The sequence below is a fragment of the Protopterus annectens genome, chromosome 10.part0, assembly GCF_019279795.1.
Source record: "Protopterus annectens isolate FY-2018-M chromosome 10.part0, PAN1.0, whole genome shotgun sequence".
NCBI classification, from domain to species: domain Eukaryota; kingdom Metazoa; phylum Chordata; order Ceratodontiformes; family Protopteridae; genus Protopterus; species Protopterus annectens.
In genome coordinates, this window is record NC_056744.1 from 799,091,931 (window position 1) to 799,109,093 (window position 17,163).

A 17,163-nucleotide genomic window follows, 5' to 3' on the forward strand; every position below is an offset into this window, starting at 1 on the left:
GACAAGTTGATCAATTAGAAAGCTATGACTCTAATTTTTATGTTGATGGTCAGTGCTCCATGAAAACAGTCAATGCAGTACACTTGTGAGCAAAAAATGAAGTCTTTTGTACTGTTCGGATAAATGGAATACCCACAGAACTCAAAGCTGACAGTTTCAAAGTGCAATGTTGTGTCTGCAGAAACATTTACTAGAGTATGTGCTGGTGAGAAGCTTGATTTGGTGAAGTATGCAAAGCTTGTTGCTTATGGTGGTGAACAGATTCAAACAGAGGGCTCAGTAGTACTTTCATGCTGTTCTGCTGGGAGAAGCTATGACTTATTTTGTGTCGTTAAAAGGCACGTACAGTCATTATTAGGGCTCAGAGACGGTTTGAAAATGGGACTGCTTTCATTTAATAAGGAAGTCCATCATATTAGCTTGAAAGACCAATGTTCTAATTTCACCCAGTATATTTTCTATACTTATGCTGATCTTTTCGAAGTCAAACTAGGCCAGCTTCCAGTTGTATACTCCATGAAGCTAGACTCAGATGTCAGCCCAGATATCAGACCAGCCCAGAAAGTTCCAGTAGCTATGCAGAACAGAATCAAAGCAGAGCTAGATAAAATGGTGCAGCAAGGTGTAATTTGTCCAGTTGATGAATTGACTGAATGGGTAGCTCATAAGAAAAGCTCAGATGAGATTATATGTATTGAGCCATAAGATTTAAACAAGGCATTAAAAAGACTATCGTCCAATGCGTACAGTTGAAGTAGCTGCAGCTCAGATGCCGAATGTCACTTTTTTTTCGGTCTTGGCTCCAGAGAGTTAATTATGGCAAATTCTGCCTGACAACAAATCCTCATTGCTAACATTCAGTACTCCTTTTGGCAGGTACAGATTTTTGAGAATGCCATTTAGGATAAATTCTGTCTTTCAACGTGCAATGGAGCAAATTTTTTCTGGGTATCCTTGTGCTATTATAGTACATAGACTATAGTCTAGTAGGAGGTAATGGTGAAGCTGAGCATGAGAGAAGCCTCAAGAATGTCCTGGAAAGAGCTTGTCGAATGAATCTTAAGCTAAATCCTCAAAAGTGCAAGTTCAGGTTACAAGAAGTTAGTTACTGTATAGCTGGTCATTTGTTTACCAGTTCAGGCTTATGACCAGACCCTTCCAAGTAAACAACCATTCTTGAGATGCCAGCTCCAGACAATGATCTAGCCCTTCAATGCTTTCTTGGAATGATTAACTATTTAGGCAAGTTCATTCCAGATTTACATCAACTAACAGCACCACAGAGAACTGACACAAAAATGTATCCTGGTGATGGCTGGACCACCACCAAAGAGCATTTGATGTCCTGAAACTGAGAATTGCCAGTCCACCAACTCTCAAACACTATGATGTTCACAAACCAGTTACTCTTTCCTGTGATGCTTTAAAATTTGGTCTTAGTACAGTCATTCTTCAAGAGGGTCAATCTGTAGCCTATGCATCCAGATCGCTAACGCAAACTGAAATGCAGTATGCTCAGACAGAGAAAACTCTTGGCAACTGTGTTTTCATGTTCAAAGTTCCATGATTACATTTATGGTAGACCTATCCAGATTGAAACAGACCACCAACCTCCAGTCACTATTTTGAGAAAGCCTATGTACTCAGTTTCAGCCAAACTGCAATATATGATGTTGAGACTGCAGAAGTAGAATTTCAATCTTGTCTACATGAAAGGCAAACTTCTTTATCTTGCCGATACTTTATCCAGATCACCTAGACTTACCAATGAACAGCATTTTCTGAAGTCACGGAACTGACAAATTTTTCTTCCACACATCTTGATGAGCTTAGAAATCATACAGCCTCAAATCTTGTTTTACAGAAGCTCAACCACTATCAATTGAGGATGCCCGTCAAAGCAATCTAGTTTACCTCAAGAAGTGCAATCTTATTTTCCTTACAGAGATGAGGTTTTGTCCAACAATAGAATTGTCATGAAAGGTCCAAAGGTAATTGTTTCAAAGTCCTGCAACAAGAGTATATTACTATCTTGCATTGTGGCCACCCACGAACAGATTCTACTAAAAGGAGGGTGAGAGGACTAGTACTTTGGGCTTCTATGTCACAAAACATTCAGAGAGTACTTTCATCTTGTTCTGTATGTAATAGTACAAAGCCACATCAACAGATGGAACCACTTCAGCTAAATCAGATTCCTAAATTACCTTGGTCAACAGTAGTCACTGACATTTTAGAGTGGAATGGTCAACATTACTTGGTGTTAGCAGACTCTTATTCCAATTGGTTCAAGATTGACCTATTCTAGTGTCCAGTAGTCATTACTAAGATGAAGCGTCATTTTGCAGTTCGTGGTAGTCCGCATAGTTATTTATGACAATGGTACACAGTTTACTAGCCAGCAATTCAAAAGATTCACCAAAGAATGGGACTTTACTCATGTTACAAGTAGTCCTGCGTATCCGCAGTCAAATGGTTATGCAGTTCAAAGTGCAGAAACAGTTAATACAGAAATCAAAACAAAATAATAGTGATGTTTTCCTGAATCTCTTGAATCTCAGAAATATTCCTCGTAATAAACGTCTTGGGTCACCTGCACACAGACTTCTGTTGAAACAAACCAGAACTACATTACCAATCAGCAGTAGTTTATTGGTTCCAAGTGCTAAGAATAACAGATCTGTGAAAGCCAAATGTTATAGAAACACTTATCCCAGATGTCTTATTAAGATAAGTCCAGCAAACCACTCAATCCATTACATGAAGGACAGACAGTGAGAATGCAAATGTGCAAAGGTTATGATCACACTGGAGTCATGAAAAGTATTTGCCCAGAGCCAAGATCGTACATTGTGGAATCACAAGGAGTAGAGTTTAGGTGGAATCAGAAACTCTTGATGCCAGTGTCCACGCCTATACCACAGCACCTAACCTTTGAGAAAGACTATCTCGGAGTGAGTTGTCCTGCGTTCCAGTTCCTGAGGAAGTTCCAGTACATATCCCTGTTTCGGAGATGAATCTTGAAGTTCCTGACAAAAGTTGTTCACTGAAGACTGTCCATGTTGCTAAACCCAGTTCTGAATACTATGTTACTAGATTGGGTCCCATTCCCAGACCATGTTACAGATATATGGCAACTTGGGCATTTACATTGTGTTTGTTTCTGATGTCTGTAAAATTGCATGTCTTACTCTGTCATTTCATTGGAGACCATTCATTAAGGAGGAGGATGTAGATTTTTGTGTGTGTGTGTGTGTGTGTGTGTGTGTGTGTGTGTGTGTGTGTGTGTGTGTGTACAGCTTTGAGAAGGTTTCTATGGACTTGCACAAATGTATAAATATGGAGTACATGCAAGATTGACTACCATTTTGTAGTTGGCTCTTGAAATGTAAGCATGTATGTTTGTGTAGTATGTCTGTTAATCCATTTATATTTTGTAATGCTATCCCTCCTGACGTGTTTTTATGTAATAAAGCATATAAATGAACTACCCCATCTGTTTGTCACCTATGCTAGAGAGGGACGAGCGACAAGCAATTTCCATTGTGTTACCTTACTTAGCATACATTTTGCCTCTCATTTCTTTAACTGTTTACTCAACAGCTCATTTCAGATTCCCTGGTATCTTACCCAGTTACCATCTACAAAAAGGGGAAGCTCTGTATCAAATGATGTGAAGAGCATCATTATTACAGCCTTTATTTTACATTCTGGTATACTATTTTTAGTACATCAATAATTTTATATCCTGTTCAGAATGGTTAACATATACCCTCTTCCTCTGCAGAACACAGTTATGTCCTCATTAATATTTCTCCACTTGTATTCAATTATGTTCGCTTGCCTTATGTCTACCGCTAATGACCAAATATAAAGCAGAGAGTAATGGTAAAAGTAGACAACCTTGCCAAGATCCTCTTGCAAGGCTAAACATTTTTAAACAGCTCACCACCGCACTTCACTTTAGCTCCTCTGCAGACAATACTAATGTTATCCATGTTCATGGCAAACCATCCACTTACTGCATGTCTTTGGGATAAAGGAGGACATAAAGGAACCCAAAAGAAAACTTACATGAACAGGACATGGACAGACTACATAGAAGGCACTCCAGCCCAGAACTGAACTGGAGAGCTTCTTTGCTGCGAGGCAACAATGTTATTACATGTGATGCATTCTAATACCTATCTGGTATTTAAAAAGAGTTACCTAAATTCTGTGCAGAAAAACAAAAGGTTTGACTTCCTGAACAAGGCAATATCTATCATGGTTAAGTATTAAACAAGGACTGGCACTATCCTTGTGAAAAATCAATGTTCTGACACAAGGACTGTTTCTATGGCACCCTTATAAGATGAAGTAAGAGCCACAAGGTAGAATATCTTTCCAGATGAGGTTCAAAGAAGCTGAACACACACTGAGTGGGAAGTACAGTCATCCTTTCCACTGTAAAATTAAGGTCCCAGACAGAAAGAGGTTTGTTAGATTAATTAAGGTGAAGCACTCCGCCAAGGAGCATCTTTATGACATAGCAAAAAGGCTAAAAGGTTCCCAAGGCATTCATCCTAAGAATATTAAACACTACACCTTAATGAAAAAGAAAGACAACCTCACAGCCAATAAATTAATGTGATTTTCTAGTCGTATAGTACACTTGTACAAGAAAATTACCATAACAGCAGATGTTTTAATAAACCACTACTGCTGCAGTCTATGTTACATGGATCCGACCCTACTCTAACCAGACTTCACAAAGCTAAGGACACCTTCCACATTCATCAACTCTCATTTAATTAAGCTCAATAAAAAGTACATTCAGAGCGCAAAAAGCTTCAGAGCTTTTTTGCTGCAGGACAGTGCTCTTTCGGTGGGCCTCATGAAGCATTCAGTTGGCTAGTGATCTTCAAGAGCTGGGCAGGTAAGTCCCTGTTGGAGTAATCCTTTGATCAACTCTTATTTTACGAAGAAAGCACACTTGTGTAAAATCGTGCAATAAACAGTAGAGGTCTTTCACTTCAGTGAAGAGATCACCTGCCAAGGATAGCCTAATGTCCAGCCAGTATACCAAAGTCTTTAGGTCTTATAGGCGCCGCAGGTCACACACACGGCTCCACCACATCGAGCATAGGGCATAAAGGTGATGTACCGAAACAATTACCCAGAACTGAAGTGCCCAAGGAGAAAAAGAACATACCCAAGGACAAAAAAGGACTTGCACATCTAGAAGAAAAAAAAGTTCAAAAAGAAAGGAAGCAAGAGCCCCTCGGCCAGGAGAACAAAACACAGGGGCAAAAGCTAAAGAGGACGAGAAAGGAAGGAGGGAATGAATACTGCAAAAGTGAAGAGAGGGACATCTACTGTTACGGTAAAATTTTACAAACTGCACTATGTCCTTCCATATCAGTGTTACAATATTTTTCATCGAAGGTAAAGCACAAGAGCTAAGGCAGTAGCTGGGAGGAAGAAGGCAAAGAAGAGTCCTCTATAAACCCATGCAGAGCAACCTTGTCCCAGGAAACAACATCCAATTTATAATGTTTAGCAAAACTATGAACAGAGGACCAAGTGGCAGCCTCAATGATGGAACTGGTGTCCAAACCCCTTTAAAAAGGCACCAGATGAGGAGATAACTGACCTAGTAGAATGTGCCTTTACAGAAAAAGAAAGACATTTGCCATAAAAGAATTAAAAAGAAATGGCCTTAGAAATCCGGGAGGAGATGGTTTGCTTGGAAACAGCCAAACCTAAACTCCTGTGATGAAAGGAAACCTTTGTTTTATTCAAATAATACCTGACCTGTCTATGCAGGCCCAAGGTGTAAACAACCTTCTCACTTGCAGACTGAGAAGGAAAAGGGAAGGAAGTTGAACGGATTGAGAGGGCTCTAACACCTTGGGAATAAAAGGAGGAATAGTACGAAGAGACACCTTGTTTCCATGAACAATTAAAAAAGGAGGAACAACCATAAAATCCTGAAGTTTAGACTCTCTTGGCAGAAATAAGAACAGTCTAAGTACAATGTTGCAAGGGAGCTAAACTTAGCAGGCTCAAAATGAGCTTGAGTCAATTTTTCAAGTAAAAAATTGAGGTCCCAAAGAGGAGGACTACACTTTCTTGGGGGGTCTGATATGAAGGATTTCTTCAAAACATTGGCTTGACCTCAAACAGAGAGGCCAAAAAAGGAAGATTCAGAGCCATACAAGCAGAAACTCTCAACAGGTGAACTTTAACTGATGAATATGCCAAGCCAGAATGTAGCAGGTCACACAAATGAGAGAAAACCAAGGGGACCTCACTGAAAAGGGATCCTGATGGAGAGAAAAGTACCAGACAGAAAACCTTTTCCATTTAGATATATATGATTTTCTGTTAGTGGGTTTCCTGGCCTGCAGGGACACAAAGAACGTCCTCAGAAAAGAGATGCCTGAAAGGGCTCAAAACCCTCTTACCCACAGTCATTTGAAGAGTGGACAGGTTAGGATGTATAAGTAATCCCCTGTCTTGTGTGATAAGATCCACCCAGTGAGGTAATTTGTGGTGATTGCCCATGGCCAGATGAAAAAAAGAGGATCCGGTGATGTCTGGGCCAAAAGGAAGTCAGTAACATGATGTTTAGAGAGTCCTGCTTGGTCTTGTGCAGAACTCTTGATAGTGGAGGTAGTAGTAGAAAGGCATGCAGAAACACTCCCTTCCAATCAAAAGACAAGGGTGTCCACTTTCCAAGCTGGAGGACTTTTTACTCTCGAATAGGATAGAGGAAGTTGTCTGTTCAGAAGGGAGCCAAAAAGATCCACCTGTGGAATACCCCACAGACAGACTATGTCCAGAAATACATCTCTGTGAAACATCCATTTGTTGGCCTGTATTCTGGACCTGTTCAGATAGGTTTGCCACCACCAAGTTGTGCTCTGAAGGAATGCAAACCGCCTGAAAAGTCACCTGATAACCGACAGCCAGATACCAGACCTAAGAGCTAGTCTGCAAAGAAGAGAAGACCTTTTGCCCACTGCTTGTTGATACAACACATTACAATGGTATTGTCTGTGAAAATTTTCAGTGGGCAGGGAAGAAAAAGATGAAAAGCTTCTAGAGCCAGAAGCAGAGACCTCATCTCTTACGTTGACATGGTCTGACCTCTGATGAGGAAGACAAAGACCCTGAACCTTCAGAAGGCCACAAGGGGCATGCCACCCTAGGTCTGAGGAGTCTAAACAGTTCTTGGAAAGAAAGGAAACCTGAAAGGGCAGTCCCATATTGAGAGAAATTTGCCAACTCCACCACTGGAGCTCAAATTTGAGACAAGGGAGCATCGGAACATGGAACTCCAAAGGGTAGCAATGTTGAAGCCACACTGATTTAAGGTAACACTGTAGCTTCCTCTTATGGAGTATGGCAAGAGAAAGCATGGGGATGGTGGAGGCCATACAGCCCAGAAATCTTGAGAAATTCCTTGGCCATGACAGAGAAGAGGAGACGAAGGTCATCAATGACCTTGGCAGCAGGAACAGAAGCCAAAATGTGAATGGTCTGAATCCATCTAAGAAAATATGATCTTACAAGGGATTAGGACTGAGTTTTTGAGACTGATGGTGAACCGCAGAGTTTGTAAAAGATGAGTGGTAAAGTGCAGATCTTGGAGGAGACTGGTGGAAGAGAGAGCCTTTATAAGCAAGTTGTCCAGATAAGGGAATATCTGTATCCCTTGAAGCCTGCAAAAAGCCATGACATAAGCAAAGCATTTGAATACCTTTGGCGTAGTAGAAAGGGCAAAGCACAGAACTGAATATCAGATGAAGATCAGCATCACTGAGATCGAGAGAGACCAAAAAGGCCTAGGAAGAAAGACAGGAGATCATGTCTGAAGAGACAGCATCCTGCAAGAATGGACCTTGAGGAAAGTGGTGAGAAGAGACAGTTCCAGGATTGGTCTCAAAGGTCCCTCCTTCCGGGGAAACAAAAACATCCTGGAATTCTCCTTCCCAACTGGGTGGGTGGAACAGGCTGAATGGTAACTTGGCCCTAAAGAAATTGCAAACTCTCTAGGAAATGGGAACGTTTATTAAGAGGAGGCTGCAGAAAGGCTGAAAGGGAGGGGGATAACTTCCACACTATGAAATACCACTGATGAATGCTAGACAGAACACAAGAAACTAAAGTGTTCTGCTCCTAATTTGTGAGGGACAGAGAAAGGCAGTTGGAGAAGGGTACCTGGCCCCGGGGGGTGGGGGGTGGGGGTGCAAAATGTCAGAGAAAGGTTTGCCCTGAAAAGAAGGTTAGGAGATGTAGGAGTCTGAGTAGACTTGACAGAAGGAATACATAAAAGCCCTATCCTACCTTTGGAAGGCTTATGAGGCTGCCTACGAACAAAGGCAGATTTGGAGGGATAATTCCTCAGAAATTTAGGAACAGTGGAAATAAAAGTATGTTTAAGTTCTTGCATGGCCTTCAACTTATCCTGGATAAACCCGAACAGGTCAGCCGCAGCTGTCCCCAAAATATTTTTTATTATCCAGAGAAGCATTCAAAGGTTTGGCTTTAATATCAGGCAAAGTCTGAAGACGAAGTCAAGAACAAAACTTAACAGAACCAAAGGCAGCAGCCCTGGAAGAGGCATCAGCAGCATCATAGTTACATTTAATGGGGCGATGAACAACCAAGTGGACTGCAGCAGGGAAACAGCTGAAGTCTTCCCTTCAAAATCAGGAAAATCAGAGAGCACTATATACCTTCTTACCGAATCTCTATGCAGTTCTACTGTCCTTTTCTGAAGAAAGGAAAGTACAGTTTTGTACCTACCATAAATGTAGATGTTCAAGTGCTAATACAGCTGCAGTAATCACATATGGGTTCTCTGCCGTCAGGCGGGTCCTCGGTCGGCCGAGTTCCAAAGTCTTGGTCCGGCATCGGTTGTCGTCGCTCTCTTCCCTGACGTCAGTGCGACAGGGGTATACAAGACACAGCCAACGCCTTATTCTTCAATCTTTTCTTGCCCCAGATGTCAGATGCCCCCAGAAGGAAGGCAATACATAAATTTTATATATATATATATATATATATATATGTATAGATATATAGATATATATATATATATATAGATATGCAGCATTCTATTTCTCCGGCCCACTGAAAACAGGCTCTGTGGAACCTAGTCGGACTTTCCCGGTCAACAAATGATAAATAAATAAATAAATATATTCAAGCAATGCAATGTAATCAAAAAACAGTAGTTGCAAGCAAATACATCATAGAAGGATAACCCCAAATTAGGTTGCAAGAGGAGGTGTAAGCCACTAGTCCTTTACCAAGAGGGGAAGGAGGAGGAACCTGTACTGCAGCTGTATTAGCACTCGAACATCTACATTTATGGTAGGTACAAAACTGTACTATGTTCAGCGTGCATACAGCTGCAGTAATCACAGATGGGTAGAATCCCAAAGCTACGCACAGGGTGGTAGGCACTAGGTGGAACTGGGATGAGCCAGAATGCCCTGCAACAGAGCAGTGGCAAAGCCTGCTCTAGTTTTGGAATATAAAGGAAGATGGTAGTGTTTTGTGAAGGTATGCACAGAACTCCAAGTGGCTGCCTCCAAAATATCTTTGGTAGGAACTCCTCTGAGGAAGGCTGTAGAGGTAGCTGTGGCCCTAGTGGAGTGGGATCTGATGCCTGTAGGGACAGATTTTCCATGATAGGAGTAACAAAAACGTATGCAGTGGCCTATCCATTTTGAAATAGCCTGTTTGGTAACTGGCTTTCCTTGAGATCCTACAGCATAGGACACAAAAAGTTGTTCTGATTTTCTGAAAGGCTTTGTTCTGTCCAAATAGTAATGTAGCTGTCTATGGATGTCTAAGGAGTGTAGCAGCCTTTCCCCTTTGTTTTGAGGATTAGGGTAAAAGGTAGGTAAGTGTATGGCTTGATTTAAAGCTACCCTGGATACTACTTTAGGCATAAATGATGGATTGGTTCGAAGGGAAACCCTGTCCTGATGGAAGATGAGAAAGGGCTGCACAGCCATGAGGGCTTGTAGTTCCGAAACCCTATCAGCTGAGGTAATGGCCAGAAGGAAAGCTGTTTTCCAGGACAAATATTGCAAATCTGTTGAGGCAGCTGGTTCAAAAGGAGGCAATGTTAATTTTTCTAAAATGTAATTAAGATCCCAGGTTGGCACAGGTTGCTTCCTTGGTGGTCTTATATTTTTAGCCCTTCTGAGGAATGGTCTTAAGAGTGGGTGAGAGAATAAGGGTGGATCCGTGTTGAATTCTGCAGAAATGGCTGAGGCGTGGATTTTTATGGAGGAAAATGAAAGTCCACTGTTCAGCAACTCAGCTAGATACTGTAGTACTTGAGGCAAATTCAGTTTTCTAGGGTCCTGGCCTTTTTTCTCATTCCAAGAGCAAAACCGTTTCCATTTTGTGGTGTAAGCCTTTCTAGTAGATGGCCTTCTGGCCTCCAAAATGATGCCCTGCACCTCTTTGGGGAGTAGTGTCTGATGAGGTGTTAAGGAAATTTCCATGCAGCTAGATTGAGTGTTTTCAGCTGACTGAAGAGTTTTGTAGCTGTGCTGAGTCAACAGAAGAGGCATTAGAGGTAGTGGCCAGGGAGGAGTATGTGTTAGGCTCCTCAGGAGTGGATACCAGTGTTGCCTCAGCCAGTCTGGAGCAATCAATATCATCTTCGGTCTCTCTGTTCTTGCTTTCAAGAGCACCTTGGGCGGCAGAGGTGGGAAAGCGTAAACAGTCCATGCTGTCCAACTGAATAAAAGGGCGTCCACACTCCAGGCCTTTGGATGAAAGGTCCTTGAACAAAACTTTTCCAATTGATGATTCCTGTGGGAGGCGAAGAGATCTATGTCTGGCCTCCCCCACGCTTGGATTATTTTTGTAAACACTTGAGGATGCAACTTCCATTCGTGTGGATCTGTCATATTCCTGCTTAGATTGTCTGCCAGCGTGTATTCCAAACCTGGCAAGTATTGTGCTTGAAGTTCGATTTGCCATTCCAGAGCCAAGTTCCAAAGTGTCATGGCTAATCTGCACAGGGGGTATGAATGTGTTCCTCCTTGTTTATGTACCACATTACTGTGGTGTTGTCTGTTCTTATCAATAATTGTCCTGGATGCATGAGGTCCTTGAAAGCTGTAATTGCATTTATCACTGCTAGCATTTCTTTTTGATTGATGTGAAGGTGCTTTTCTTTTTGGGTCCATTTGCCCTGAATGCACCTGTCATGTGCGCCCCCCAGGCGTAATCTGAGGCGTCTGTTGTGATGACTTGATTTGCTTGAGGCTTGCAGAATGGGAGACCTGTGTTTGTTTGACATGCTTGGGCCCACCATAGGAATTCCTTTTGCAAACATGGAATTATTGGTATTCTTGTTTCCAAACTGTGGCTGTGTTGAGTCCATAGGTTTTTTTTAGGTACCATTGAAGTTTCCTCATATGCAACTTTGCACATGGGATTAAAAGAATGCAAGATGCCATGAAGCCCAGAGCCTGCAGGATTTTCCTTGCAGTAAGCCTGGTACAATTTGCTAGCATTTTGAAGTACTGAGTTAGTTGCCCCTGTTTTTCTGGCATAAGATAGGCCATCTGGGTGTTTGTGTCCAAGTTGGCACCCAGGAAAATAATTTTCTGAGATGGTGTTAGTCTGGATTTCTCTTTGTTGATTGTGTATCCCAGAGAGTTCAGTAACCGTGTTGCATAAGCCAGATGATCCAGAAGTATGTCCTTGCTGTCCGCTTGGATCAGGCAGTCGTCCAAATAAGGGTAAATTTGTATCCCTTGAAGTCTGCAGTAGGCAATTACTGATGCCAGGCATTTCGTGAATACTCTGGGCGCAGTAGACAAGCCAAAGGGCAATGCAGAGAATTGATAGTGGATTGAACCTGCAAGAAATCTGAGGTATCTTCTTCAACTTTGTCTGATTGGGACATGCAGGTATGCCTCCTTGAGGTCCAATGTTACCAGCCAAAACTCCTTGCCCAGCATGGGAAGAAGCTGCTGTAATGTGAGCATCTTGAATTTTGGTACGAGTAAGAATGTGTTTAGGATGGAGAAGTCCAAAATGGGTCTCCAGTCGGTTCCTTTCCTTGGTACCAGAAATAGCCTGGAATAAAAACCTTGGCCTTGTTCGTGAGTAGGTACCTCTTGAATAGCTTTCATGTCTATGAGCTTTGAAATTTGTAGTTGTGCCTCTGCCCTTTGATTGTGTTGCAGGTTTGGCATACCTCTCATTTTTGGTAGTGTGTGAAAATGAAATCTGTAGCCTCTGTCTATAACGTCCAGGATCCATTTGTCTGTTGTGACAATATGCCAATTTCTTGTAAATAATGCCAGCTTTCCTCCCAAAGGTGCTGCCAGCTGTGACTTGCTTGGCATGGAAAGGAGGAAGTCATTGGGTTTGTTTCCTATATTGTTGTGCACTGTCTTCGCCACCTCTTGGTGCTGGAGTTTGCCATTGCCTGCCTCTATATGATCCTTGTGATTGTCCTCTGCCCCTTGAGCGCCTGTATCTACCTCTTTGGGGCTTGTCCGTGGCTGGAAAGGACCAGTTTTTAGAAGGCCAATTTCTGCTAAAACGTGGTCGCTGAACCTGCAGAAAAGCTTTGACAGATTGCATAGATTTGGCTTTTTCTTCCATTTTCCATAGTATCTCCTCAGCATTAGTACCAAATAGCACATCCTTTTGTAAAGGAGCATCTAATAGTTTAGCTTTCACATGATCAGGCAAGATTTGTTCCCTAAGCCATGCATGTCTACGAATAACTGATCCTGTAACAGCAGCTCTACTTGAGGCCTCTAGGGCATCATAGCCACATTGTAAGGTGTGTTTACCCACTTGTTCTGCACTATGCATCATATCCTGCAACTCCTTCAAATCTGGTTGTTCAGGTTGAGATAATTGTGATAACAGAAACTGCTGATATTTAAGCATATGAAACTGACAATTTAAGGCCCTCATGGCTAGGGTGGCCGAGGTATACACCTTTTTTCCCCACCTTTCTAAGGATCTAGACTCTCTTTCGGAAGGTAGTGGATTCTTAGCAGTAGAGGCCTTCATTCCCTTGGGGCCTTGAGAAATGGTTTCAGGGTCAGCATTATGGCTTTTGTACAGAAATTGGTGAGAGTTAGGAACTCTGTAGTACCTATCAGGCTTGACTGGGGCAGGAGGCAGGGAATTCGGACTAAGGCAAGCCTCCGAATAAACATCATCCAGTACGTCCAAGACAGGAGGAATAGCCAGAGGTCTGTGTTGAGGTAACAAAATAAATTCCCTAAGTCTTTTCTTGGAATCAGAAAAGTCTTGACCTTCCCAATGGAAATGTTCCCTCAAGGTGTGCAAGGTTTCCCCAAAAGAAAAATCCTCAGGAGGAGATACAGAGGGAATGGACTGCTCTGCATCAGAATCTTCAAAAGGAGAGAAAGAGTGTTCCTCTACATCAGAATGATCTGAAAAAATGGAGCCCTGATCCGAAGAGGGAGAATCTTCCTCCACTCTGGGTCTCTTGTCTGGAGGGGGTTGGGAACCCCTGATAAGAGTAATTAAATCCTCAGCCATTTTAAGCATCTGCTTTTTAGGCATGGGGCCTGGAGATGGGGCCTGTGCAACAGGCCTCTTGGGATGCCTGGCTGATTTGGACTTAGTAAAGGCCTTAATTGAAAAGGAAGATGAGGGTCTAAAGACACCATGGGTGGAAGGACCTGTCCACATTAGGAGGCTCAACGCTCACAGTGGCTTCGGTGGTTGTAGTCTGGGGGTATGGGCAGAGGTACCTGCGGTCTCGGTTACAGAAGACCCCGCCAAAGAAGTGTCGTCGGTAGTCAGGGACTGCATAGGCATCTCGCTGAGAACCGGACCACGTGTAGCCGGTTTTGGCGTGGTGTTGGTGGGGACCGCGGACCTCGCATGTCAGTCTTTGTCCTTGCGTTTTTTGGACAAAACGGTAATCGGAGTCTCCGACGACATTTTATAATCAAAGGCTTTACCGAAAAAGTGTTGGGCGAATTCCGCCAGACGCTTAATAGTGCGCTTATTGAAAGTAGTGCAAAAGCGACAGCCCGAGACGTCGTGGTCTGGGCCTAAACAAGGTATGCAGAGGGAATGGAAATCCTTATGCGGTATTTGCTTCCCACAAGAAATACAATTGTTAACTTTTTCTGACATCGGTCTGAGGCAAGAAAAATTTCCCCAACGGGGTACTTAGCTTTAATGAAGACTTCGGTTTCCAATTTTTCATAAATTCAGGAGCTGGCCGACCGGCACTTGCGAACTGCTTCTGCTTCGGGCACCGCACGGCAAAAAAGACTGAAGAATATGGCGTCGGCTGTGTCTTATATACCCCTGTCGCACTGACGTCAGGGAAGAGAGCGACGACAACCGACGCCGGACCAAGACTTTGGAATTCGGCCGACCGAGGACCCGCCTGACGGCAGAGAACCCATCTGTGATTACTGCAGCTGTATGCACGCTGAACATCTTACAGGAGGACAGAAGTTTATATGGCTCATCTGGAGAGACGAAAGCATATAAGGATCAGCAGGAGGCCACTTGAACAAAAACTTGCAGTCCACAGGCACCTTACAGAACCTATTAGGTTTCTTAAGGGCAAGGCACTGAGATTCTGAAGTAAAGCATCAGCAGAAAAGGTGTCCAACAGAGATGCCAAAACAGGAGAAACTACAGACGGCTTAGGTGACTCCATTTGAAAAAGCTCATAGCATCTTTTTTGGATGTCAGACACCTGGGAACAATCACACGCAGTGCTCCATCATGCAAGCTACAGTATCCCCAAAAGATAATTCTTCAAAAGGGGAATCTGGGCTCAGAGTGTTTTCTTCCACCAAATCATAATCTAGAGAAGAAAGAATATGAAAGGAGTAGGCTAGGATTTCTCTCTGGAGTTCAAGTCCTCATCTAAGAAATCCGGTTCCCTTGCCCTCTTAACAGGAGTGGAAGACCAACGAGGAGCAGGGACTGAATCCCCCAGGGAGGCTTCAAAGCCATCAAGGCACTGAACATGCCATAGGTAAAATCTTGCTAGTCACATTCACGATCTTTAGCAACTGGGGTGATGTGCTTCAACTTTTGTTTTCTACCAAACCTTGGTGGTTCAGACCCTTTATGAGATTCAATAAGAATACAGGGAACCTCTTCTCTGATGAAGATTTGGGGAATCTCCCTCAACACCTTGGAAATAAAGCAGCCATGGCCCTCCCCCCTCCAAACGTGTGAAGCACATGCTTGTAAAGCCTACAGGATATGCAAGAACTCTGATCCATGCAGGCCTCCAAAGGGGTCACAGTAGAGAAATGTATGCAAGCACTGGATGGTCTTCAGGGCTATCACTTGCTTCTAGAGAGATGTGTGGTGGAGGCTGGACAGCAACAGGATTAGGCCTAGACTACCTACCTCCTCCTTGATGGAGAGCTGTCCCTTGGGGAGGGAGGATTCAGCCACAGCACCCCGATCCAGTAATTTAAGATGCTGGTTCTCCAGGTATATGGACAGAGAAAAGTGACTACAAAGGGTCTTAGGGACAAATGCTTGACAGAGCATTGTGCATGGTTGTGGGAAGTAGCTAGAAAAAAAAAAGACAAAGGTCATGATAGTCTTTATGGGGAGTCTACCTCTCACACTGTCATGTTCCTTCTTGGATGACATGAACCCAAGTTAGCAAAGAAAAATAAAGAAACCCCAATGAGGCATTTCTCTGAAATGGCTCGGTAACAGCACAGCAAAAAGGGCATTCAGACTGACATTCGACAATGGCGTTTGGGCTGCTGGTAAAGAAGTTCTGGGTAACTGTGTCTGTACATCACCTTAACGCCCTATGCCCAATGAGGGGAGCATAGGTGTGATGTGCAGCACCTATTAAGACCTTAAAGCTTTGGTATGCGGACCAAACATAAGGCTATCCTTGGCAGGATATCCCTTCAGTAAAAAATCTTACAACAGTGACATGGAAGGACAGCTTGTGTTTTTCTGTACAGTAAATTTCCTTCCTGTGCTTTTCCAGAACATTTGGTACATTAGAGAAACTTACTCCAGGAAAAAAAATCCTGACCTGTAAAAGGATCTCAGTCTGTATTTCCCCATATATACATGAAATGCCTGGAAAAAAATGCATATTGAGCTGGTGCTCATGGTCTAAAATAACTGAAGCATGATGTGCATTAGCCCACTACCTTATCTTGGCAGTTGCAGTGCTACCAATAAAATGTTTATGGTTAACACATGAACTTAAATTTGCATGGCTAATCTGCACAGCTAATGACGCAGAAAAACCTTGATTACTTATTGGCTACTAACTGTAAAGTTCCTGTATGTTCTGACTTATCACTACAAAGATCTCCTATAAAAATGAAGTGGAACTTCATTTGAGCAGAGGGCCAAGTCCCCCTCCACTCTTTCCTCATCAGGCCAATTATAGAAAACAGAGCAAAACACCTGCCTGACTGCAATGTTTTCCGACTTAAAAATAAACTAAAAATCTCACTTGAGTTCCTTGAGAAAACCATGTGGAATGAACACCCTCTTGCCTTTCTCTGTTTCATACTTGCTACTCCTCTTAGTTATGAAATATCCAGTCTTACTAGACCACCTCCATCTGAGAAATACAGGTAATGCTCCAGAAAACTCAGCCTTCATCACAAAATAAGAACTTTTGGAAAAGATAAGAAAGGCTCCTCATCCAAAGAAATGCTTGCTTATGTAAAAAACCTCCCCATGCATATCAGTGATGTGACTTGCTGGCACCCTTCAAATTCTGCATAGACAACTGGATGTGCACCCACAAATTTAATCCTGGGGTAAGTAGTACTGTCCCAATTAAATAGGATGGAAAATCTGCCCATTTAACTTTCTGGTTTGCATGGCTAAGCTTAATATGGTCACCAAGACTGCTTGCCTATTGAGAACTTATGAACTCATGAAATGACAAGGACTACAAAAAAGCTTTCCATCATGTGCAGGAAGCAGACATCAGGAAATGTATCAGGGAAAGGTTCAGAAATGGCCTTCCAAGTTTCAGTGTGGCTGAAGTCCACCACTTGAGTGCACTGAGCAAAGATGGAACTAATGACAGCTACTGTTCCACAGAATCATGTAAAGGATGCCAGAGACCTCAGACAATGATGAAATTAATCTGTGGGTCTCTATGCTACA